General features: G+C 36.8%; 2 protein-coding genes across 3 annotated transcripts in view; one reads left to right on the top strand and one right to left on the bottom strand.

Moving 5' to 3' along the window:
* LOC110255835 (uncharacterized) overlaps positions 1–22,349 on the top strand; it is a 1,104,139-nt gene that overhangs the window by 894,922 nt on the left and 186,868 nt on the right. The window lies entirely within an intron of this gene.
* The window catches only part of LOC106505319 (uncharacterized), a 354,150-nt gene continuing 349,754 nt past the window's right edge, over positions 17,954–22,349 (bottom strand). Inside the window, exon 15 of the mRNA XM_084982075.1 lies at positions 17,954–22,001. The gene's annotated coding sequence lies outside the window, so the exon portion shown is untranslated. The remainder of the gene's footprint in view (positions 22,002–22,349) is intronic.

Genomic DNA, 22,349 nt, shown 5'->3' with positions numbered 1-22,349 from the left:
ATTTTGCTGCACATGAGCTCATTAAGAGTAGATGGCGAAAGTCTCCCTGCTGGCTTAGAAATAGCCCTTTTAAATTATATCATTTTCGCTAGGCATAATCCCCTGGTCACAGGTTCCGGGGCATCTGATCTTCATCCAAAAATAGATCACTGAGGATTTTTGTTTGTTTTTTGTTTTTGTTTGCTTTTCAGGGCCTCACCCACAGCACATGGAAATTCCCAGGCTAGATAGGAGTCAAGCTGTCAGCCTACACAGCAAGAGCAACACAGGAAACAAGCTGTGTCTGCAACCTACACCACTGCTCAGGGCAACACTGGATCCCTGACCCACTGAGTGAGGCCAGGGATTGAACCCACATTCTCATGGATACTAGTCGGATTCCTTTCCACTGCATGACAGTGGGAACTCCTTGAGATAAATTTTAGAAACAAGCTTAAAATGTCCTTTTGGAAGCTCAGTTAAACTTTGCAACAATATAACATAATAGCAAAGAACTATCTAGGAAGTAAGTCTTAGTGAACACTGACCACAATTAACAGAATTAGATTAACAGATGTCCATTGAAACATCTCTTTCTCTCTAAAATTACTCTCATTTTTATCAAATATAGCCAAGCTAAGCCTAATTTATTTGCCCATTAAGTCTGGCCTCAACAAACTTGGTCTGACAGTAAATATAATTGATCGTGTAGGCTTTTCTAAAAATTGGCTTTGCTGGAATTTTTTTTTTTTTTTTTTTTTTTTTAGGGCTTCACCCAAGGCATATGGAAGTTACTGGGCTAGGGATCTAATTGGAGCTGCAGCTGCCTGGCCTCCACCACAGCCACAGCAAGCAGGATCTGAGCCATGTCTGCAACCTACACCACAGTTCACGGCAATGCTGGATTCCCTAACCCACAGAGCGAGGCCAGGGATTGAACCCATGTCCCCATGGCTGCTGGTTGGGTTCCTTTACCACTGAGCCACGATGGGAACTCCTGCTGTGACCTTTATAAGGAATCTTAGACTGAGCTTTAAAGACATCTTAGGGCTAGGAAAGTCATGCCAAGGGCTTGCCAGAAATTTTGTCTTAAAGATTTAGGTGAATGCCTTTCTTTTCAAAGTCCCAAAACACCTTGAGATTTGTGCAGGCTCTGATAAAGCTGCTGGGAACCTAAGAGTTTCCATTCTCTGGAGGGATCAGATAGAAGAAAGAAATATTTCAATTCTGCTTACAAATGTATAATTTACGAAATTGCTATAAGTCATAATTAGCTTAAGAGGAAGAGTTTCTTTATACCTGGATAACAAAGATTGAAAGCCAGTACTATTTCAGATAGAAACTATAAAATTATAGTCATATTCACTAGTTCACTCAGTCCAATGTAACTAATCCTTTTTGTTAACTGTTTATGAAGCCATCAGATTTCCCCTTAGAATTCTTTAATTTCTTATGCATTTCAGCATTATGGTCTGAAAGTCAGGAACTTGTATCATTCAAAAGCTCTTTCTGTAGATCTTCTTGAAAAGGAGGCATTTTTGCAAAGGCATCAACAAAGCCATTAACTGTCTACAATGATAAAAGACTTAAGGAGGCACATTTAAAATCTGATTACAAAGAAACTTGGTTACTGTTGAGACATCATGCTGTCTAATCTGAGGAGGACGCTTATCAGTCATTGATAAAGCTCTCCATGTATTTTAACATACCAAATAATCCTACTTAATTTAACACTTTTTTCTGAGGTGTTAACCTCTGAAATATCTCTCTGCAGTCAAAAGAACCCATTAGACTTTGATGGGTAGTTTATCAAATGTAGCAGTTTTGGAGTTCCCATCATGGTGCAGTGGAAACGAATCCAACTAGCAACCATGAGGTTGTGGGTTCGATCCCTGACCTTGCACAGGTTTGATCCCTGACCTCGCTCAGTGGGTTAAGGATCTGGCATTGCTGTGACCTGTGGTGTAGGTTGCAGACGTGGCTTGGATCTGGCGTTGCTGTGGCTGTGGTGTAGGCTGGCAGCTGTAGCTCCGATTAGATCCCTAGCCTAGGAACCTCCATATGCCGCAGGTGCAGCCCCAAAAAGCAAAAAAAAAAAAAAAAAAAAAAAAAAAAAAAAAAAAAAAAAAAAAGTAGCAGTTTGGTTTTAATTGGTCAGATAGAGTCGTAGATCACTGTGAATAATACTTTTCCCTTAACCAAAGTTACAAGAGATACCAAAAAAAAAAAAAAAAAAATACAGATCACTTAAAAGCAAAGAACCTCATATAATGTTTTATCAAAAGTACCATTGCAAGAAAACTTTGTTCTCTTAGAGTGAAAAACCAAATTCAAGTTTTGCACCATCTTAACTTTCAAATTAGTTTGCTCAGTTAAACTTATTTTAAACTTGGTGTCAACAATGCACAAAACTCTTCTCTCTGTGTCCACTTCACACAAACCTGAGCAAGGCCAGGGCTCGAACCTGTGTCCTCATGGATACTTGTCAGATTCTTTTCCCCTGAACCATGATGGGAATCAGAAAACATTTATCATTTAACAAATTAGCTCTGAGGGAACTCCGGAAAAAAACAAAGAGTACTGGCCCCCAGCTGAGGTGCATATCAAAGGAGTAATTCCAGTAAGCTCAAATCTTAACATCTTCCCATAGAAACTGGTTTTCTGTAAATCTAGTTATCTGTAAATCTTTTGTTCCTACTACTTTCCCCAGGACATAGGACTTGAGGTTGAACTACTTCTTTCTGGCCTCCATGGTTTCTGATGAGAAGACCACTGTTATTGAAACTGGTTTTCCTCTGCGTTCCTTTCTTTCAGTATTTTTTTCCTTTAGCTTTAGTTGTCAGCACTTTGACTGTGATGTTTCTTGGTGTGGGTTTGTTTGGATTTATCCTGTTTGGAATTATCTCAGCTTTTAAAATACGTGCATTTATGTCTCTTGGGAAATTTGGAAACTTTTCTACCATTGTTAATTTGAATCCCAGAACCCTAGGAAGAAAGAACAGATACCAAAGACTTCCAAAAAAGAAGAAAAACAAAAAGTTAGCACAGAAAAGATCAAACTGAGCATGATGTTAGATTTCTCAATCACAATGCTAGATGGCAAGCAAGAAAGAAGCCACGTTGTCAACATTCTCAGGAAAAGCAATCTCCATTCTCAGCATCAGTACTCCACCAGGCTATTCATCAGCGATAAGTAGAGATCAAGTTCACATATGTCAGCTTAACAAAAATCATCTCCCTTGCACTCTTCTAAAGGAAGCCAATAGAGGATACCCTCCCAAGAAAGGCATAACAAGAAAGATTCAATATAAGAGGGAGGCAGGGATTTGCGGTAAGAACGTCCAAGGTGAGAGCTGTGCATCAAATTTCAGAGAGAGACCAGTTTTGATCAGAATAGTAGACTAGAGAACCCCAGCAAAGCTCTCTCAAGAAAAAATACAGACTAAATAACTGTCTAAGGTAGGCCTGAATTTCACACCTCTGATGGAGAGTTTGTTGAAAAATTAGTGACAGGTACAGGAAAAATCAAGCAGAAAAGAAAGAGAGAAGGAGGGAGGGGGGACACTTGTTGAGAAATAAAAATTGGGTCACAAGTCAGGAAAAGATAATATGTTTCAAGACTCTAAATAAGAACTGTTCTTAAATTCTAGCAAATACTGATTAAAATTGTTACATAATGATTTTGAGAGAGTTGGTATTGGATTATGTGTTGGGGAGAAATAAAGTAAAAATGAGCGAAATATATAATTTTCACTGTAGGTTACTTCAACAGTATGTAACGTGAACACTCAAAATATAGGAGTTCTAGTGTGTAATTATAGATGTAAGGAAGTAAATCCCAAAATAGCATAATTGACTTCAGAGTAGCTGAAATCAAGATGTGAAGGGGACAGCAAGGGACTACTTTTGTGTGTTCTCGGATTTATGGAATTATGTAACTATTAAAACTAGGCACTTATTAATTAGATAAAAATTAAATTTCAACTTCAAAATAATGTCCAAGAGACAGTGCACATAATTTCATAGAAAAACTGGAAGAGAATATAAATAAAATCAAAAAACTCAAGGGATAAATGGCAAATATACGTTTGAAAAAGGATAAACTTTATTAACAGTCATCGTATGTTTTTAAAACAATAAGAAAAGTTTTGGAGTTCCTTTAACAGCTCATTGGAAACTAATCTGACTAGCATCCATGAAGACGGAGGTTTGATCTCTGGCCTTGCTCACTAGATTAAGGATCTGGCATTGCCACAAGCTGTGGTGTAGGTCACAGATGCAGTTCGAATCCCACAGCGCTGTCGCTGTGATGTAGGCTGGCAACTGTAGCTCTGATTTGACCCCTAGCCTGGAGACCTCCATGTGCCATGGGTGCAACCCTAAAATGACCCCCCAAAAAAAAAAAAGTTTAGATTATTGACCTGATATGAATTTCTTTCTTCAGTTTTTCCAGTTGATCACCTTTCTTTGTTACTAATCTACTCTTTGCATTCAGAGGTTTTCATCTTCACCAAACCTATGGTCCGGGTATCATGGTATTTCTCAGAAATTCTGAATTGCTATTATAGAGTTCTGACATTCCTGGCTTACTCTTGCCCCTTGGAGTCAACCTAAAATGCAGGTTTACTTCCCACTGTGAAAGCTGTAGAAAGAGGAAATGAGATGAATTTTATGAAGACATACCTTGCATGTCTGTTTGTACAACTGTAAATGCATAATTATGTTTTTAGCAGATGCTGGATGAGATGGAGAGAGGGCTTAGGGAATAGCTGAAGTGCTCTTCTTTCTAGTGCTTTCTGAAAACATATGCATAGACACACACATTCATTTACATATAATTCTATGTAGTATATGGTAATATATAGTATATATAGTAATATAGAGAAGAATTATATATATGTACTATATGTATATATAATATACAGGGAAAAAATACATATATATACCAGTTCTTCTCTATTTTAGCAGCTATACGATAAGGATTTCAATTTGTTTGGCATGTAACCTATACATGAATATTTTATTCTTACAATGCTACTCTTGAAACTAATGAAATTCCCATTTTCCTTTCTCCACTCTCCTTTCCTCTCCCCTTCCCGCCTCTCCTTTCCTCTTCTTGCTTTCTCACCCTCTATCTTTTTCACCTTCGTCTCCTCTTCTCCTTCATTTCCTTCCATTCTCCTTTAATTTCTCCTTCCTCCTTTTCCTCCTTCACTGGTTTGTTCTTTCAGGTACTGTTCTCCATCCCATTTCACACAACCTTCATTTAACCTTGCCCTTTCAGCCGAAGGAAAGGATATCATCAACTTCCTCCTCACAAATGTTTTAGAGATTAAAAATTGTGTCAAACAGATTCCACCTGACACGTACTTAATTCATTCCCAGATGTATAAACGGCTGAGCTGCTCTCTCTGAATAATGACTTCTGTGATGACTAAACCCTTCTCAAATTAAATGTGTTACATTGACCTCCTTTCTACAGACCAAAAAAAAAAAAGCCATCATACCTATGGATACAAAATGAGGTTGGGGAATGCTGATAGAAGCATGCCACCAATTGGCTACGGCTGTAATAATAGGAACTGTTAGTCCACATTAGTGCAGATGTGGTGGTGGGTGGGAATACACAGAATCTATGACTAGAGAGAGAATCAAGATGACAAAAAGAGAAGAGTAGGGGAAAAGCTATACCAAAAGGAAAGCTGTCTGGGATGTTACACACCCAGGAAAATACAGACCAAAAGAGTAGAAAACCAGTAAGGGGTGAGGAGGAACAATTTTGGGAAATGTTCTAGGCTGGCAGTTGAAGAGACTGTGAGAGTCTGAGTTCATGAACCAGAGTAGTAAGAACAGCTTTGAGTTCCACGTTAGGATGACAGTGGGGTGAACAGTTTTTCCCTCTAACTTTTGAAGGGTGCCTGAACCACACTGAAGAAGGCTGCCTGTTTGGATGTCCAGTGGTTGATAAAAAGGCAGTTTGGGCAGCCTGAGTTTGAATCTGATTGAAAGCCAAGACATTTGGAGTGGTTATCCTCTAGGTTCGTAGGAAGTGAGTTCTCCGTTCAGAAATCAGGGATAACATCCGCCTACCGTGTACATCACGTGACCCATGGAATCTATTTGGAACCCTTGGTATATGAGGGAAATAAGAAATGTCTTTTGGAATCCTGACTTGTCTGTGAGTGTAGTGTAATTGAAAAAGAACTCTTCTGCTTTATCCCTTCCACGGTGACAACATGAATGAGTGCCATGGACGCCTAAGAGGCTTTTTGTTGGACGCTAGTTTGAGTGCTACTGCTTTCTAGAAATAAGCCAGACCATTGAAGAACACAACTTTAAAGCAAAAAAGAAAAAGTAACATTTTTATCAAATTCTGAAATGTCAAGTTAGAGACATTGGTCAATAGCTGCCTAAGAGTGGGGAATTTATCGCCTGAAGGTGTGTTTAAGACTATTTTCTGTGCGGGTAGTACTATTGATGGGAGCTTTGGCCCAATAAGGAGCCCTTGAAGGGTCCCTGCATGAGTCAATAAGATGTCTTAATGTGTTCCCTTAATGGACCATTTACTTTCTATTTTGAGGCTTATCAAGGCCGCATTATTTATTTAGTTACATATTGGATTTAGAAAGGAAGTTCTCAAAGCCTGTGCTGTGCATGGCGTTTATTGAGTACCTACTCTTCTAAACCCTTAAACATAATGTGCTCGTGACATGGCCCTTCCCTTCTAATAGCATGATTATATACTGTTTTTAATATACTTATTATTTTTCTATTTGATAATATAATTCTTTAACAGCCATATGGGAACCTCCACACAGCTAGTTAAACCTGGAAAATCTCTTAAAGGGAGCAATGTGGGTGAGCTTTTTCTCCCTTGAGCCACAGGAGGTTGTAAACTTCTTTTCTTTCTGTTAAAACTCATTTCCCTTCCTGGTTCCCACTTTGTCTAACATTTTATTGTAATGTTCCTGGAATCTATTTTGTAGATTTTTTTTTTTTTTGGCTGTAACTGTGCATTGCAGTTTCCATTAATATTGTTTTCTCTTTGTGAATTCTATGCCTTTCGGTAAATGATTATATTTAATTGTTTATGTTATAATTTTGCATCATTTTGTATATAATAGATTAATAGAAAATATGAAGGGTATAAAAGATCACAACATCACAGTCTTGGGACTAAGTGATGTTTACATTTTTAGTTTTATAAAACTGTGATTTGGGCCAGAAACTGTCAGAAGATAGATTTTTCAGCTTTCTTCTAGCATATTCTCTGGGAAGCTATTCTGAGAGCCTCCATCTCCCACCCAGTTCCTGCTTGTAACCATTTGAATCTTAGCAATTTTATCCTTTGGTAGGATTTGGTTCTTCTTTGTACAGTGTATTTCCTCTAACTCTTTGTCCTGCCCCCTGCCTTCTTGCCATTAATCAAACAATTAGCAAATACTTTGTCCACTTTGCTAAGCTGCAAATGCTATGCAAGACAGTAAAAATTCAATAAATTCTTTAATGGGGCATTGAATCTAATTAGGGGGACAAAAATATCTTAAATGAATTGGTTCAGAAGTAATTACCACAATTTTCTATGCTAATATCTAAATTTCAGAGCACTTACTTTATACTAACAGCTTTGTACACATCATCTCATTTAATGACTCCAAGCCAGGGAAAGTTCCTTAACCTCTCTGATCTAAGGGTCTTCCCTTATTGTGGAGTTATCTAGCATGCATACCAGAATAGTGCAATGAAAGGAGATTTAGTGTGGATGCAATACCAAGGAGGTTATATGGGGAAAACAAAGTATATAGTCATAAATGTTTGTTATTAAATCCATGAGAAAGTAATGAAATATGGCTATAAATACATGTGTGTGTGTTAACTACAAAACAGTGAGAAGATTTACCCACAGAAGGGTTATTTCTGCCATATCCCAAATGGAGTTCCTCAGCATGTGGGACTACATTCAAAAATGCAGTAGAAGCCTTAGGAGCACTGTTGTATGACCACCCACTAAACAAAGGAAAAGATGCAGTGTTTCTTCAAAGAAAATGATCACATGGAACCATCTGATCCAACGTCAAATAAGAAGTCAGTGTAGGTGACAAAACAAGCTCTAGACACACAAAAATATATGGGACAGGAATATAACCTGAACCAGAAGCAGCTGGACAGAGCAACATAAAATAAATCATGGGGTTGTCCATCATGGAAGGAGTATGCTCTTGGAAGGCATTAGGAGGAAGATGCCTTTGAGCAGCACTTTTAAAAGATTAAAAAAAAAAAAATCTGAGTGATAAGGATTTGGTAGGCAGACCTAGAGGTTTCCCCAAATGCAGATGGTTTCCATCGTCAGTCATCATCAGCCTTAAAGAAATGAGCACATCTGAAACATTGTGCTGTCTACCAATGTTCACGAAAATGTTACCCGAAGAAAATCCTGGTGTCTGGTGATGTTTAACATTCACTTCAAAACGTTTTGCACACATTTACTTAAGAATGGTCAAGTTCAAACATATTTTGAGTTGCATTTCCTTGGGACATTTCTGTATTTGGTTTATGTTCTATTTGGAGTGTTTTCTCGTGTGTGGCTGGGCCACTTTATTTAAGAGTTTCAGAAGTTCACAGTGACCCTGCCTTTCACCCTCCAGACACCCACCCTTTCTTGCTTGGTACAGACCTCTGTTTGGGGTCCCTCCTGTCCTTCCTCGAGAGCTTTCTCCTGCTGTTTCACAAGACAGCTGTTCTTCGCTGGTGGTCTCCCCACCGATCCCTCCGTGTTTTCTCATTGCCAAAGGAGAAACAAGGCAACAACTTTTCTTTATTCACTTTTATTTTGAATTATTTGGTAGACTTCGAGTGTCTTAAAATTATAATTCAAGAAAAAAAATAGTGACAGAAAACTCTCAAAAGAAGACACTCTTAAAATACATTCCTTCTGTCAAAAGGGTGTTTTTAAGGAAGCCCACAACTGATCTGGATTAAATTCGTTATCCAGCTAGGCTGTTGTTTGGAACTGTTCACAACTAATAATAACCAGATAATAGTATAATACTGTAAAATGAATCTTTGAACCATGCATGGATTTTAGTTAGACTTGGTGTCTTGATAAAATACCTCAATATGTTATTGATGGTGCTATTATTATCACGAGTATTTTCATTATTGAGTCTTCTGAGAAGTCCAAAATCCTTTTGATGCATTTGTTGATATTACTTATTTTTGAGAAAGAGTGAGAGAAACTCTATTTTCCCTTATTTAGGGATGAATAAACTTGCACAAGAGGAGATCAAACAACTCTATTTGCTCTTTTTATAGCACAAATTGGAAATCAAGTGTTCCAAAGCAGGATCAAAATTATAGCTGCTCTTTAAAGTTCAGCTGTGTTTTTCTCCTTTCTCTTTTGGAACTCAGAAATTTTTACCTGTTCCTTTCTTACAACTTTTAAATAACAATTATGATTAGCCACGTATAGAAAGCTATCATAAGAGTAAAAATCTGAATTTTATGATAGTAAGTTTTAAAAAATAGCATTACTCATGAATAGATATGAAACAATGTCTCTGCTAATTTGGTGTAAAATAAACCTAAGACGAAAAAAATTGTGCAGTATTGTTTTAAAGAGTTTTTCAATGTAACATTCATTAAATATAAGGGATAAAAAGAGGAAAAACATGAAGAAGGGTAACAAAAGCAGAGGGGAAGACAGGGTAGAAGTGAAAAGATAGAATTGAAATAATCACCTGTAACTTGATGTAGAGAGTGGAGATGCAACGTCCTGCAAGTTGCATGAGTTAACTAATTAGCCAGGTGGTCATTCTTAACATGTTTATTCATGCAGTGAATATTTATCAAGGGTATTCAATGCCTGGCTCCATGCTAAGTGCAGCACATCCCCAAAATAATCACTCACGTAAGCTCTTGGAATCTCTTTCAATTACTCTTGAACCTGAGTTCAAGCTAAATTAGTATATTAAATCTGTGGTTCCCAATAGCAAGGTCCCAAACCTATCCTGGTCTATGATAAGGTTTTCTTTTTTTCTTTTTTTAGGGCCAAACCCACAGCATATGGAGGTTCCCAGGCTAGAGGGTCAGATTGGAGGTATAGCTGCTGGCATATGCCACAGCCATAGCAACTTGGGATCTGAGCCATGTCTGCGACCTACACCACAGCTCATGGCAACATGGGTTCCTTAACCCACTGAGTAAGGCCAGGGATGGAACCTCTGTCCTCAGGGATACTAATCAGATTCATTTCCACTGAGCCATGACAGAAACTCTCATAAGATTTTCACATGTCTGCATTTAAAAAATAGTAAATGTAAAAACCAACAAACAGAAACAAAACAAAAAAAAAGAATTTTAGTCAAATGTTCATGCATATTATTAATTCATATAGAAGTTTGTTTTTTTTTTTTTTTTTCTGGGAGTTCCCGTTGCGGCGCAGCAGAAATTAATCCAACTAGGAACCACGAGGTTGACAAGGGCAGTTTTAGACATCTGAGGTTAAGCCCCTGTGGAATGTCTATAGAACATTACTAAACTAGTATATGTCATATAGATAAAGGATAATAGAAAGATCTCAAGTGGCCTATAAACACTTTAAAAGAGGGAGTATCAGTATTAGTATTAGTAAAAGATGGGAGTATTAAACATCATTTTGTTGCACTCACTTGCATTTCTCAGATATTCTAAAACACAAACATCTACCACCTCTATCTCATTTATAGTAAATTAATTAGTATAATTCACCAAGCACTATGTTTATGGCTAAATTTTGCCTCTGAAAGGCTGATTCAAAATAAAAATCATTGGAGTTCCCATCGTGGCTCAGCGGTAACAAAACCGACTAGTACCCTTGAGGATACGGGTTTGCTCCCTGCCCTAGCTCAGTGGGTTAAGGATCCGGCATTGCTGTGAACTGTGCTGTAGGTGGCAGATGTGGCTTGGATCTGGCATTGCTGTGGCTGTGGCTTAGGCGGGCAGCTACAGCTCCAATTTGACCCCCAGCCTGGAAACTTCCATATGCCACAGGATATATCATTGGTAACTAACAAATAGCCCTTGTATACTAATACTTGACTTACATTAAATAATTTAATCTCATAAGTCTATCAGGTAAGTGCTACCTATGCCCATTTTAAAGATGAGCAAAGAGTGGCACAGATAGCTTAAGATGCTCTCACCCACTTTACATGCTAAAGTGACTTCACACACACACAAATATTCGCATTTTTAAAGACACGGAAACTCAGGTCCAAAATTTTTCTAGTTGCTTTTCTATGAATTTTAGGCAAAGAAATCAAATTCTGCACAAAATTTAGGCAAGGTAAGTGGTATTTAAAAAACCATTTTTTATAGCACTGGGAGCTATATCTAGTCACTTATGATGGAGCATGATAAAGTGAGAAAAACAATGTATATGTGTATATGTGACTGGGTCACCTTGCTGTATAGTAGAAAATTGACAGAACACTGTAAACAGCTATGATGGAAAAAATAAAAATTATTTAAAATGTAATAAGTATTATAAATATTTAAAATATTTAAAATATAAAAACAATTTTAAGTAAAATTCTTAAAGAAAATAATCTTTTACCATTTTCATTGCCACTTTTAAGTGAGAAATTAGCATTGAGGGTAATATTTAATATTAGAATGATATTACTTAATATCATTAAATTACCCTTCTTTCAACAACAGATGTGCATTCTATTTTTTAATGTGCATTTTGGTGTATGGTTGAAAATAGGTTATTATTTTCTCCCAAAGCATTTAACAAAAATTAAATATTCTATCGTGGACTGAAGTCTTTTTTAATAAAATAATATGATGAATGCTCTCCTCCAGTAATTTTAGAAATTTAAAATTTAATACCAGAAAATTTAACTGTGGTGCAATAATTTTAATCATTTTGAACTGTTTAAAAATATTTACATTGAAAATTTAAAGGCTGTGCTTGCAAGAATCTATCTTGAGGAAAGAAATTACCATTTGGAAGATCTGGAAATACTGTATAGGTATATTCATGACTATTTATTTCTAAGTAGAAAAAAGAATTCATCTTTCAAATTTTGATCTAACTTAAAACCCGAATCTGAATGAATACAATGAGTAGTCTAATCAGCAGACAGTGCACAATATCATTAATGATGAGATGTGTGTAAAATATAATTTACTTTTGGTCCTTTAAGAAGAAGAAATACATCCTCAATATTTACAAAAAGAACAAACCAATTAGATGTTTATTATACCAGGAACATTTATTCTTAGTGCTTACCATATCAGCTAAATATATTTTCATCACAATCACTCATTCACAAAAATGCACCTGTATTGTAAATACCAGACTTGTAGGAAAACTTCTGTTTAATCTTGGGTGGTCTCTTTGCCCAGGTTTGATTAAATATGTCTTTTCACAACAGGTGACTTTTTAATTGTTTTCTTATGGCAACCCATTTATTCCTCGGGCTTTGTTTAGCTTGCATTAGTTTTCCGAGTTAATGACCATGTGTGAGAACGTGCTGAGTACAGGTGGCCAATGGTTATGCAGAGAATGTGGGAGTTACAGCAAATGCAGCAGGCAAGTGATTTAACTTTACCAATTAATACAGTGGTGAATAGTTCCCTGGCCCTCAAGGCCTTTCAAACAGAAAACTTGGTAATGCAAGTATGGAATAAAGAATAAAGCAGCTTGTTCTTTGTATTTACTGGGCTTGCTTTCTTTAGTGTGCTGAGTATTTTCCCATGCTCAGCTTCTGGGCTCAAATCAATTTTTTTCAAAGTGGCTTCTTCTCTGAGCAGTTGTATTAGTAAACTTGGCATTTTTCTCTTATTTGTGTCTTGTTGTTCTGGAAGTCTGTAGGTTAGCAATTTGAGCCCTGGGGTTGCCTTATTTCCTCTTGGCCAATAGACATGAGAATTACTATAATGAGGAGCTATATAATCTCTAGCACCCCAAATCAATTCCAGTTATTGGAAATCCTTGAGACAGTTCAAGAGTAGAAGTTGAATTAGGAGTGAAGTAACTAAGCGCAGGCAATCCTAACTGAGGAGAACCAAAAGGAAAAATGAGATTTGGGGACTACCTAGGCTGCCAGAGACTAGTGCAAAACACAGCAAGGGCTTTTCCGCTGGGCTTAATATTTTTTTCTTTCCTTTCTGACAAAAGGAACATTTGTTTGCAATTAGCTGAGTTAAGGAAATAGCATCTGAAGTCTTGTTTTCCAATTGGAAAGACCCGTATGACTTGCTATGAAGACAACTTGGAATATCTGTTCAGTCTCATTTAGTATGCATGCATTGTTCACAAATGCAAATTCATTTGCCAAGACTTTGTAAGTTTCTAAACTATGCAAGTACTAAATTATAAAAAATATGAATATTTAGAAGTATTCGAAGTAACATATACTGACTTCAACTGCAGTACAATCTGGGGATCTTAAAATCTCTTGATGAAACCGATTAATACCAATGAACACAGCAGTTTTCAAAAAGTGTCAGCATATCTGCCAAAAAATAGGGGGAGGGGAGCTGTGGGCAATGCCTACAAATACTTGAACTTTTTAAGCCATCAAGGAAATAATAAACAAGAACCATGTAATCTACAGGAAAATCTATGTCAGTTGTGCTACATCTAGTTTCCTTTCAGCACATCTGCTAATTCCTGTAATTATTGTCTGACAAAGAAAAAGGAGGGGTTGGAAATTTATTGGCCTTTTTTATAGTCAACTATTTTCGAAATGATTTCAAAATATTGGATTTTTCAGCTGTGGCCATTCAGATTCTTCACATCATGCTAGTCAAACTTTAGAACTTTGAGCACAATAAGTGTTTATACTATGTTAAAACATTTTTTTCTGTTAATGTAACCTTGAATTTTGACTTGTATCAATTAATTTTTTGTGGTTTATTTCTATAAAACTGAATCCCTTTGAATTAATGAGGAAAAGAAAGCCTCAGTACTGAAATACTCTAGGAAAGAACCAACCTCCTACCCAATTTCTACCACCTCATCTCCTCTTAATTCAGTGCTCCATGAAATAAGTCTGTGCTTCTGAATATCCCCATTTTAGAAGCAGAGGAGTAAATAATAAATTGAGAATAGGTTGAGAGGGTCCCTTTCCAGTTTTCCAATTCAAAGATTTCTGTAAAGTTAAAGTTATAACATTGTAGCAGTGGAACAGCCAAGATCTCTACTTCAACTTGGAGATGCACACTAGTATGACCTGACAATTTCAAAGTAAAAACAAAATCTTTTCCTTCGCCTGTTCACAGTAGCTGTGTTTGCTTCTTAATGCCCTGGGTATTTACTGCAGTAAGTTGGTAGCCAAAAAATTCTTATTCTGAAAAATAACTGCTAGAAGCTCAGGTGTCCACTGGAAATTAAGATGGGAATGGATTGTGAGTGAAAGATTTAGTGGCTGAATTGAACAGCTTCCTTTGCCAACACTATTCTAGATCTTCCTTCCTCAGTTCTACAATTTCTTTGATATGCATTAGCCTTAGAAGACCTCCAAAACTTCTCCTTCTTTTACAGCAATGAGCTTGTCTTTTTTCTTGTTTTTTTTTCCATACACTTCACAGAACTAACTGGGCATTTCCCACTAAAATCTGTTAGTATTTTGATGAGTATTTTATTAATTCTGTAGGCCAATTTGAAGAGATTGATATCTTTAGATTACTGAGATTTTTATCTTTTATAATATACCTTTCCATTATTTAGGTCTTCATTATGGACTTTCAGTAAAGTTTTAACGCTTTTCACAAAAGACTTATATATCTTTTGTCAGATTTGTCCCAGTGTCTTTATGTTTTTTTACTATTTTAAATATTTTCTAGTTACATTTTCTTATTGTAGATGATATATAAAACCGCAATGAATTTCTTGTATTGATTTGTATCCAGAAATTTTACCAAATTCTCTTTGAAATTCCAATAACATAGCTTTATATATTGGTATTTTGGTTGTTTCCTGCTACATAACAAACTACTCTAAAGCAGGCTAGTTTAAAATAACAATTATTTTATTATATTCCATAATTTTGTGAGATGTCTTGGCTTGTAAATTTTCTTCCTTATCAGGTGCTAGGTTTTTTTTTTTTTTTGATATCAAAGTTATGCTGACCTCAGAAAGCCTATTGGAGTGATTTCTAGTTTTATTTCCAACATGTAAAGAGCTTGGAAGTCGTAATTCCCACTGTCACAACAACCACAACAACAACAAAGGTAAACTCAAAATCAATGTTTTTTTTCCATAGGACCATAAAAAAAAAAAAAAATGAGGTTACAAGGCAAACCACCACCTTGAAATGTAGAAAGAGAGGTAAATATATATAGCCAGAGCTAAGATCAGCTTAGAAGAAACTGCGGATGATAATTGGTCTACAGAATAATGACAGTGGATTAAAACTGAGAAACGTTTTTAGACACAGACTCTATTTTAGAAGGAATTTTTAGGGAATTCAAAGACAACAAAGAGGGAAAAAACAGCAACAAGGAAATTACAAGAAACTAAAGCCTCTGACATCTAGAGCTACAGCATACAGGAAACACAGCTCAGTTCCTAACCCAAATTAACCTAAGACCTGACAAAACCCCTGATTACCAATTCCCATCACACAATAACTCATGTTCATCTTTTTGTTTTGTTTTGTTCTCCCACTGTACAGCAAGGGGATCAAGTTATCCTTACATGTATACATTACAATTACATTTTTCCCCCACCCTTTGTTCTGTTGCAACATGAGTATCTAGACAAAGTTCTCAATGCTACTCAGCAGGATCTCCTTGTACATCTATTCTAAGTTGTGTCTGATAATCCCAAGCTCCCGATCCCTCCCACTCCCTCCCCCTCCCATCAGGCAGCCACAAGTCTCTTCTCCAAGTCCATGATTTTCTTTTCTGAGGAGATGTTCATTTGTGCTGGATATTAGATACCAGTTATAAGTGATATCATATGGTATTTGTCTTTGTCTTTCTGGCTCATTTCACTCAGGATGAGAGTCTCTAGTTCCATCCATGTTGCTGCAAATGGCATTATGTCATCCTTTTTTATGGCTGAGTAGTATTCCATTGTGTATATATACCACCTCTTCCGAATCCAATCATCTATCGATGGACATTTGGGTTGTTTCCATGTCCTGGCTATTGTGAATAGTGATGCAATGAACATGCGGGTGCATGTGTCTCTTTTAAGTAGAGTTTTGACCGGATAGATGCCCAAGAGTGGGATTGCAGGGTCATATGGAAGTTCTATGTATAGATTTCTAAGGTATCTCCAAACTGTTTTCCATAGTGGCTGTACCAGTTTACATTCCCACCAGCAGTGCAGGAGGGTTCCCTTTTCTCCACACCCCCTCCAGCGCTTGTTATTTGTGGATTTATTAATGACTGGTGTGAGGTGGTATCTCATGGTAGTTTTGATTTGCATTTCTCTTATGATCAGCGATGTTGAGCATTTTCTTATGTGTTTGTTGGCCATCTGTATATCTTCCTTGGAGAAATGTCTATTCAGGTCTTTTGCCCATTTTTCCATTGATTGATTGGCTTTTTTGCTGTTGGGTTGTATATGTTGTTTATATGTTCTAGAGATTAAGTCCTTGTCGGTTGCATCATTTGAAACTATTTTCTCCCATTCTGTAAGTTGTCTTTTTGTTTTCTTTTGGGTTTCCTTTGATGTGCAAAAGCTTTTCAGTTTGATGAGGTCCCATGGGTTTATTTTTGCTCTAATTTCTATTGCTTTGGGAGACTGACCTGAGAAAATATTCATGATGTTGATGTCAGAGAGTGTTTTGCCTATGTTCTCTTCTAGGAGTTTGATGGTGTCCTGTCGTATATTTAAGTCTTTCAGCCATTTTGAGTTTATTTTTGTGCATGGTGTGAGGGTGTGTTCTAATTTCATTGCTTTGCATGCAGCTGTCCAGGTTTCCCAGCAATGCTTGCTGAATAGACTTTCTTTTTCCCATTTTATGTTCTTGCCTCCCTTGTCAAAGATTAATTGACCATAGGTGTCAGGGTGTATTTCTGGGTTCTCTATTCTGTTCCATTGGTCTGTCTGTCTGTTTTGATACCAGTACCACACTATCTTGATGACTGTGGTTTTGTAATATTTCTTGAAGTCTGGGAGAGTTATGGCTCCTGCTTGGTTTTTGTTTCTCAGGATTGCTTTGGCGATTCTGGGTCTTTTGTTTTTCCATATAAATGTTTGGATTGTTTGTTCTAGTTCTGTGAAAAATGTCATGGGTAATTTGATAGGGATTGCATTGAATCTGTAGATTGCTTTGTGTAGTATGGCCATTTTTACAATATTGATTTTTCCAATCCATGAACATGCAATATCTTTCCATTTCTTTACATCTGCTTTGATTTCTTTGATTAAAGTTTTATAGTTCTCGGCATATAGGTCCTTTACCTCTTTGGTCAGGTGTATTCCGAGGTATTTGATTTTATGAGGTGCAATTTTAAAAGGTATCATTTTTTTGTATTCCTTTTCTAATATTTCATTGCTGGTATACAGAAATGCAACTGACTTCTGAATGTTAAACTTATATCCTGCTACTTTGCTGAATTTATTAATCAGTTCAAGTAGTTTTTAGGTTGAGTCCTTAGGGTTTCCTATGTATAGTATCATATCATCTGCATACAGTGACAGTTTTTTCTCTTCTCTTCCTATATGTATGCCTTTTATTTCCTTTGTTTGTCTAATTGCTGTGGCATGTTCATCTTTTAACAAAAATTCGTATGACATGTTAAAAGGCAATAAAAAAAACCCAACCTGTAGGGACAAAGCAAGCATCTTTGAATCAGTTAAAGCACTTGATTTTTGAATTCTCAGATAGGAAATTTAAAATACTGTGATTAACATATCAAGAGCTTACAATGAAAGAGTATCCAGCAAATAGGAATAAATGTAAGCAGAAAAATGGAAATTCTAAAGAGGCATCAAAAAATAAATGCTAGAAATAAAAAATTCTATAAATGAAATGAGGACTTTTATTTATTTATTTATTTTGGCTTTTTAGGGCCCCACCCACAGCATATGGAGGTTCCCAGGCTAGGGGTCAAATTGGAATTGTGCCACCAACCTACGCCACAGCCACATCCATCCTTGCTGGATCCAAGCCTAGTCTGTGACCTTCACCACAGCTCATGGCAATGCCGGATCATCAACCCACGGAGCAAGGCCGGGGATGGAACCTGCATTCTCATGGTTACTAGTCAGATTCGTTTCTGCTGAGCCATGACAGGAACTCTGTGCAATGTGGAATGTTCTTAATGGTCTCATCAGTGGACTGGGCGCAGATGAATAAAGAATCAGTTTGCGGAGATACAGGTTAATAGAAATTTATCAAACTAAAATGTATGTATAAAAAAGGAGAATAATAGAGTATAATATCCAAGAACTTTATGACAATCACAAAGGTATAATATATGTGTATTACATATGTATTACAAACGTGTAATGTAGAGAGTACTCTTTAAAAAGAGAAAGAAGGACAAAAAATTATTTGAAGTACTAATGGATGAAAAATTTTCAAAACTAACAACAGACACCAAAATAGGTCCAGAACTTTGACAATACCAAGCATGACAAACACCGCAAAATTTACAACTGAGCACATCATATTCAAAGTAAAGAAAATCCTGGAAGGAGTTAGAGGTAGGGTCAGGAAGGACACTTTACTTAGATGAAAAAGGAAAATAGATACATCAGCCTTCTCATTAAAAAAAAAAAAAAACAAAAAACAAAAATAAAACATGCCAGCAAGTATAGAATGGAGTTAAAAAAAAGTTAAAACCAAAAAAGCTACAAATCTAGAAAATTCTGCATCCAGCACAATTATTCATCAAGTTGAAAAATAAAGACTTTCTCAGACAGCTAAGAGAGTTTTCTGCCAGCAGACCTACCTTTCAAGAAATTATAAAGTTCTTCTAGAGGAAGGAAAATTGCTTATGTCAGAAACTTGGATCCATGTAAAGAAAGAAAGAGCATCAGAAAATGAATAAATGAAATTAAAATAAAATTTTTATATTTCTTATTCTTTTTTTTTTGTCTGTGCCCATAGCATGCATAAATTTCCAGGCCAGGGATTGAACCCATTGCCATAGCAACAGCCCGAGCCACTGCAGTCACAACGCCAGTTCCTTAACCTGCTGTACCACAAGGGAACTCCTATATTTCTTATTCTTAATTAATCTAATAGATAACTGTTCAAAGAGATAATAGCAATGATGTATGAATTGATACAGCATATGTGTAAGTAAAATAAGTAAAAGCAATGTGTTAAGAGAGGGGAGGGAAGAATTAGATATACTCTTATAAAGTAACTACACTACATAAGTGAGGTTAGATTGGTTATAAATGTATGTGGAAATATCTAGAACAACTGCCTAAAATTTTTAAAAGAAATAGAATTGATAGACTAAGAGATAAAAGAAAATAGAACCATATAAAATGCTCAGTTATAACCAAAGAAAGCTGACAACACCAAATGCTGTAGAGGATGTGAAGCGGCAGGAACTCACATTCATGCTGCTGAGAGCACACAATGGTACAGTCACTTGGAAGACAATCTGACATTTTCTTAGAGAAGAAAAAATGCTCCTTCCATACAACCCAGTGATCATGGTCTTTGGTATTTTTCAAAGGCGTTGAAAATGTATGTCCACCATAAGCCGAATTTTGACAAACAAGCAAAAGCATTCAATAGAGAAAGGATTGTCTTTTCAAAAAAGATGCTAGAACAACTGGACATCTATATGCAAAACAACAACAACAACAACAACAACAAAACAGAAAAAAAAAAAAAAAACAAGAATCTAGACTCAGACTCTACAACTTTCACAAAAATTAACTCAAAATGGACCATAGACTGAAATATAAATTGACCAGTTGGACTATATTCAATTAATTTTTCTTCTGTTGAAAAAGACATTTTTAAGAGAATGAAAAGGCAAACTACAGACTGGGGAAGATATTTCCAGAATGTATCTAAGAAATACCATGCTTCTAAAATATACAAATAATTCTTACAATTTAGCTATAAGGAAACAAGCAACCCAATTTGATATGGACAAAAGATCTGAATAAACACCTCACCAAAGAGGATATACAATATTGATGGCAAACACATATGAAAAGATGTTCAACATCTTATGTTATTAGGGAGACACCACTACGTACCCATTAGAATGGTTAAAATCCCAAATACTAACAATCCCTAAAATACAGCATAATAACAATACCAAATTTTGGTGAAAATGCAGAACAAGAGCAACTGTTATCCATTGCCGGTAGGCTTTCAAAATGGATTGGTCTTAGAGTTCCCATGTTGGTGCAGTAGAAACAAATCCGACTAGTAACCATGAGGTTGTGGGTTCGATCCCTGACCTCATTCAGTGGGTTAAGGATCCGGCATTGTCGTAAGCGGTGGTGTAGATCGAAGACACAGCTTGGATTCTGCATTGCTGTGACTATGGCATAGGCTGGCGGCTCCAGCTCTGATTTGGCCCTTAGCCTGGGAACCTCCATATGCCATGGGTGCGGCCCTAAAAAGCAAAAAAAAAAGGTTTGTTCTTCAAGACACTTTGGCAGTTACTTCAAAACTAAAGCTAATCTTACCATGTGTACCAAAAATTACATCCTAGGAACTTACCCAATCAAGTTGAAAACTTAGTCCAGACAGAAACATTCAAACAATGTGTGTTTATAGCAGCTTTATAATCACCAAAAGCTAGAATCCATGAAAATGTCCTTCAATAGTTGAATAAATAAAACTGATACATTCATACAATGGAATATTTTTTAGTGATTAAAATAAATGAGCTATTTAGCCATGAAAAGCCATGGGGAAACTGAAATGCACATTGCTAAGTTAAATGCTGCATGCTGCATTATTCCCACGGTATGACTTCCCAGAAGAGGCAGCATGTAGAGCAGGGAGAAGGTCAGTGGTTTCCATAGGTTGGAGGGTAAGGGGATGAAAAGGAATATCTCTGGCATCATGCATTTTTCAAAACCTATATGACTGTACAACACAGTGAGCCTTAAGAAGAAAAAGAATATGGCATATGGAAGTTCCCAACCTAGGGGTCAAATCGGAGCTGTAGCTGCTGGCCTATGCCACAGCCACAGAAACACCAGATCTGAGCTGTGTCTGTGACCTACACAGCAGCTCACAGTGTTGCCAGATCCTTAACCCACTGAGAGGGGCCAGGGATCGAGAGGGCCTCATGGGTACCGGTCAGGTTCACTACCGCTGAGCCATAATGGGAACTCTTACTTTCAAAAGCCTTAATGGACTAGACCAAACAATTATTTGTTCCATATATTTTAACTGTGGTCACTTATATTAATGTTCTGCTGGCAGATGGGCTGGTCTGGAATGTCTAAAGTGGCTTCGCCCATTTGTCTGGAGCTTTGGCAGGAATAAATGTGCATCTGGGCTTATCTGGGACCAACGGTCTGAGTGTGTACACACGCCCTCCCCATAACGCTATGCTCCTTGCAGTTCAGCTTTTTACATAGTAACTGGGGCTCTCAGAGAGCGTTACAGGCTATAGCAAGTGGAAGCTGATGGTTTCCTAAGTCCTGGGCCCAGAAACTAGTGCGGTGTCATGTCTGTCCTTTCCTCACAATGCCTGCTGAGATTCAGAGAGATGTGGAATCCAGCTCTTGACAAGAAGAGTCAAACAATTAATGACCACCTTTAAATCACATTCTTAATAAAAATAACATCATTATCTTAATTATAATATTAACTAAAAATGTTATAGATGTCTTGATGCTTTTTACTGGCTTAATCAAATTTTCTTCAATTCTTGGAGCTCCTGTTGTGGTGGAGTGGAAACAAATCTGACTGGTATCCACGAGGATGTGGGTTCAATCCCTGGCCTGCTCCAGCGGGTCAGGGATCCGGCATTGCAGTGAGCTGTGGTGTAGGTCGCAGATGCAGCTTGGATCACGAGTTGCTGTGGCTGTGGCACTGTAGCTCTGATTCCACTCCTAGCCTCGGAACTTTGATATGCTGCAGGTAAAAAAAGAAAAAAAAAAAATGTTTTTCCTTCGGTTCTTGATTCGGTCATATTTAGTGAATTGATGTTGAACATTTTTAAATGCCTTTCTTTCATCTACTGAGATGATCATATGGTTTTCTTCTTTATGATATTAATGTGAATTACTTTGTAGATAGATTTAGCAACTGTAAAAGAATCTCAAGTAAGTATAGAATAAGGGGACTAAAGTTTATTTCTTTCTAATTTAATAGTCCAGGCATGAAGAATGCAAGTCTAGTATAGAATCCGTTCCAGACTCCTGCTTTTTGGGGCCTCATCCTTCTATTGTTCCTAAAAGTAATATATTGATATCACCAGTT

The sequence above is a fragment of the Sus scrofa genome, chromosome 11, assembly GCF_054392235.1.
Source record: "Sus scrofa isolate SSC_HxYL_T2T_F1_AM1 chromosome 11, Sscrofa_HxYL_maternal_Yorkshire_Landrace_v2.0, whole genome shotgun sequence".
Classification (NCBI taxonomy): domain Eukaryota; kingdom Metazoa; phylum Chordata; class Mammalia; order Artiodactyla; family Suidae; genus Sus; species Sus scrofa.
The sequence above is the reverse complement of the archived record's forward strand: the minus strand, read 5'-3'. Positions and strand labels throughout refer to the sequence as shown.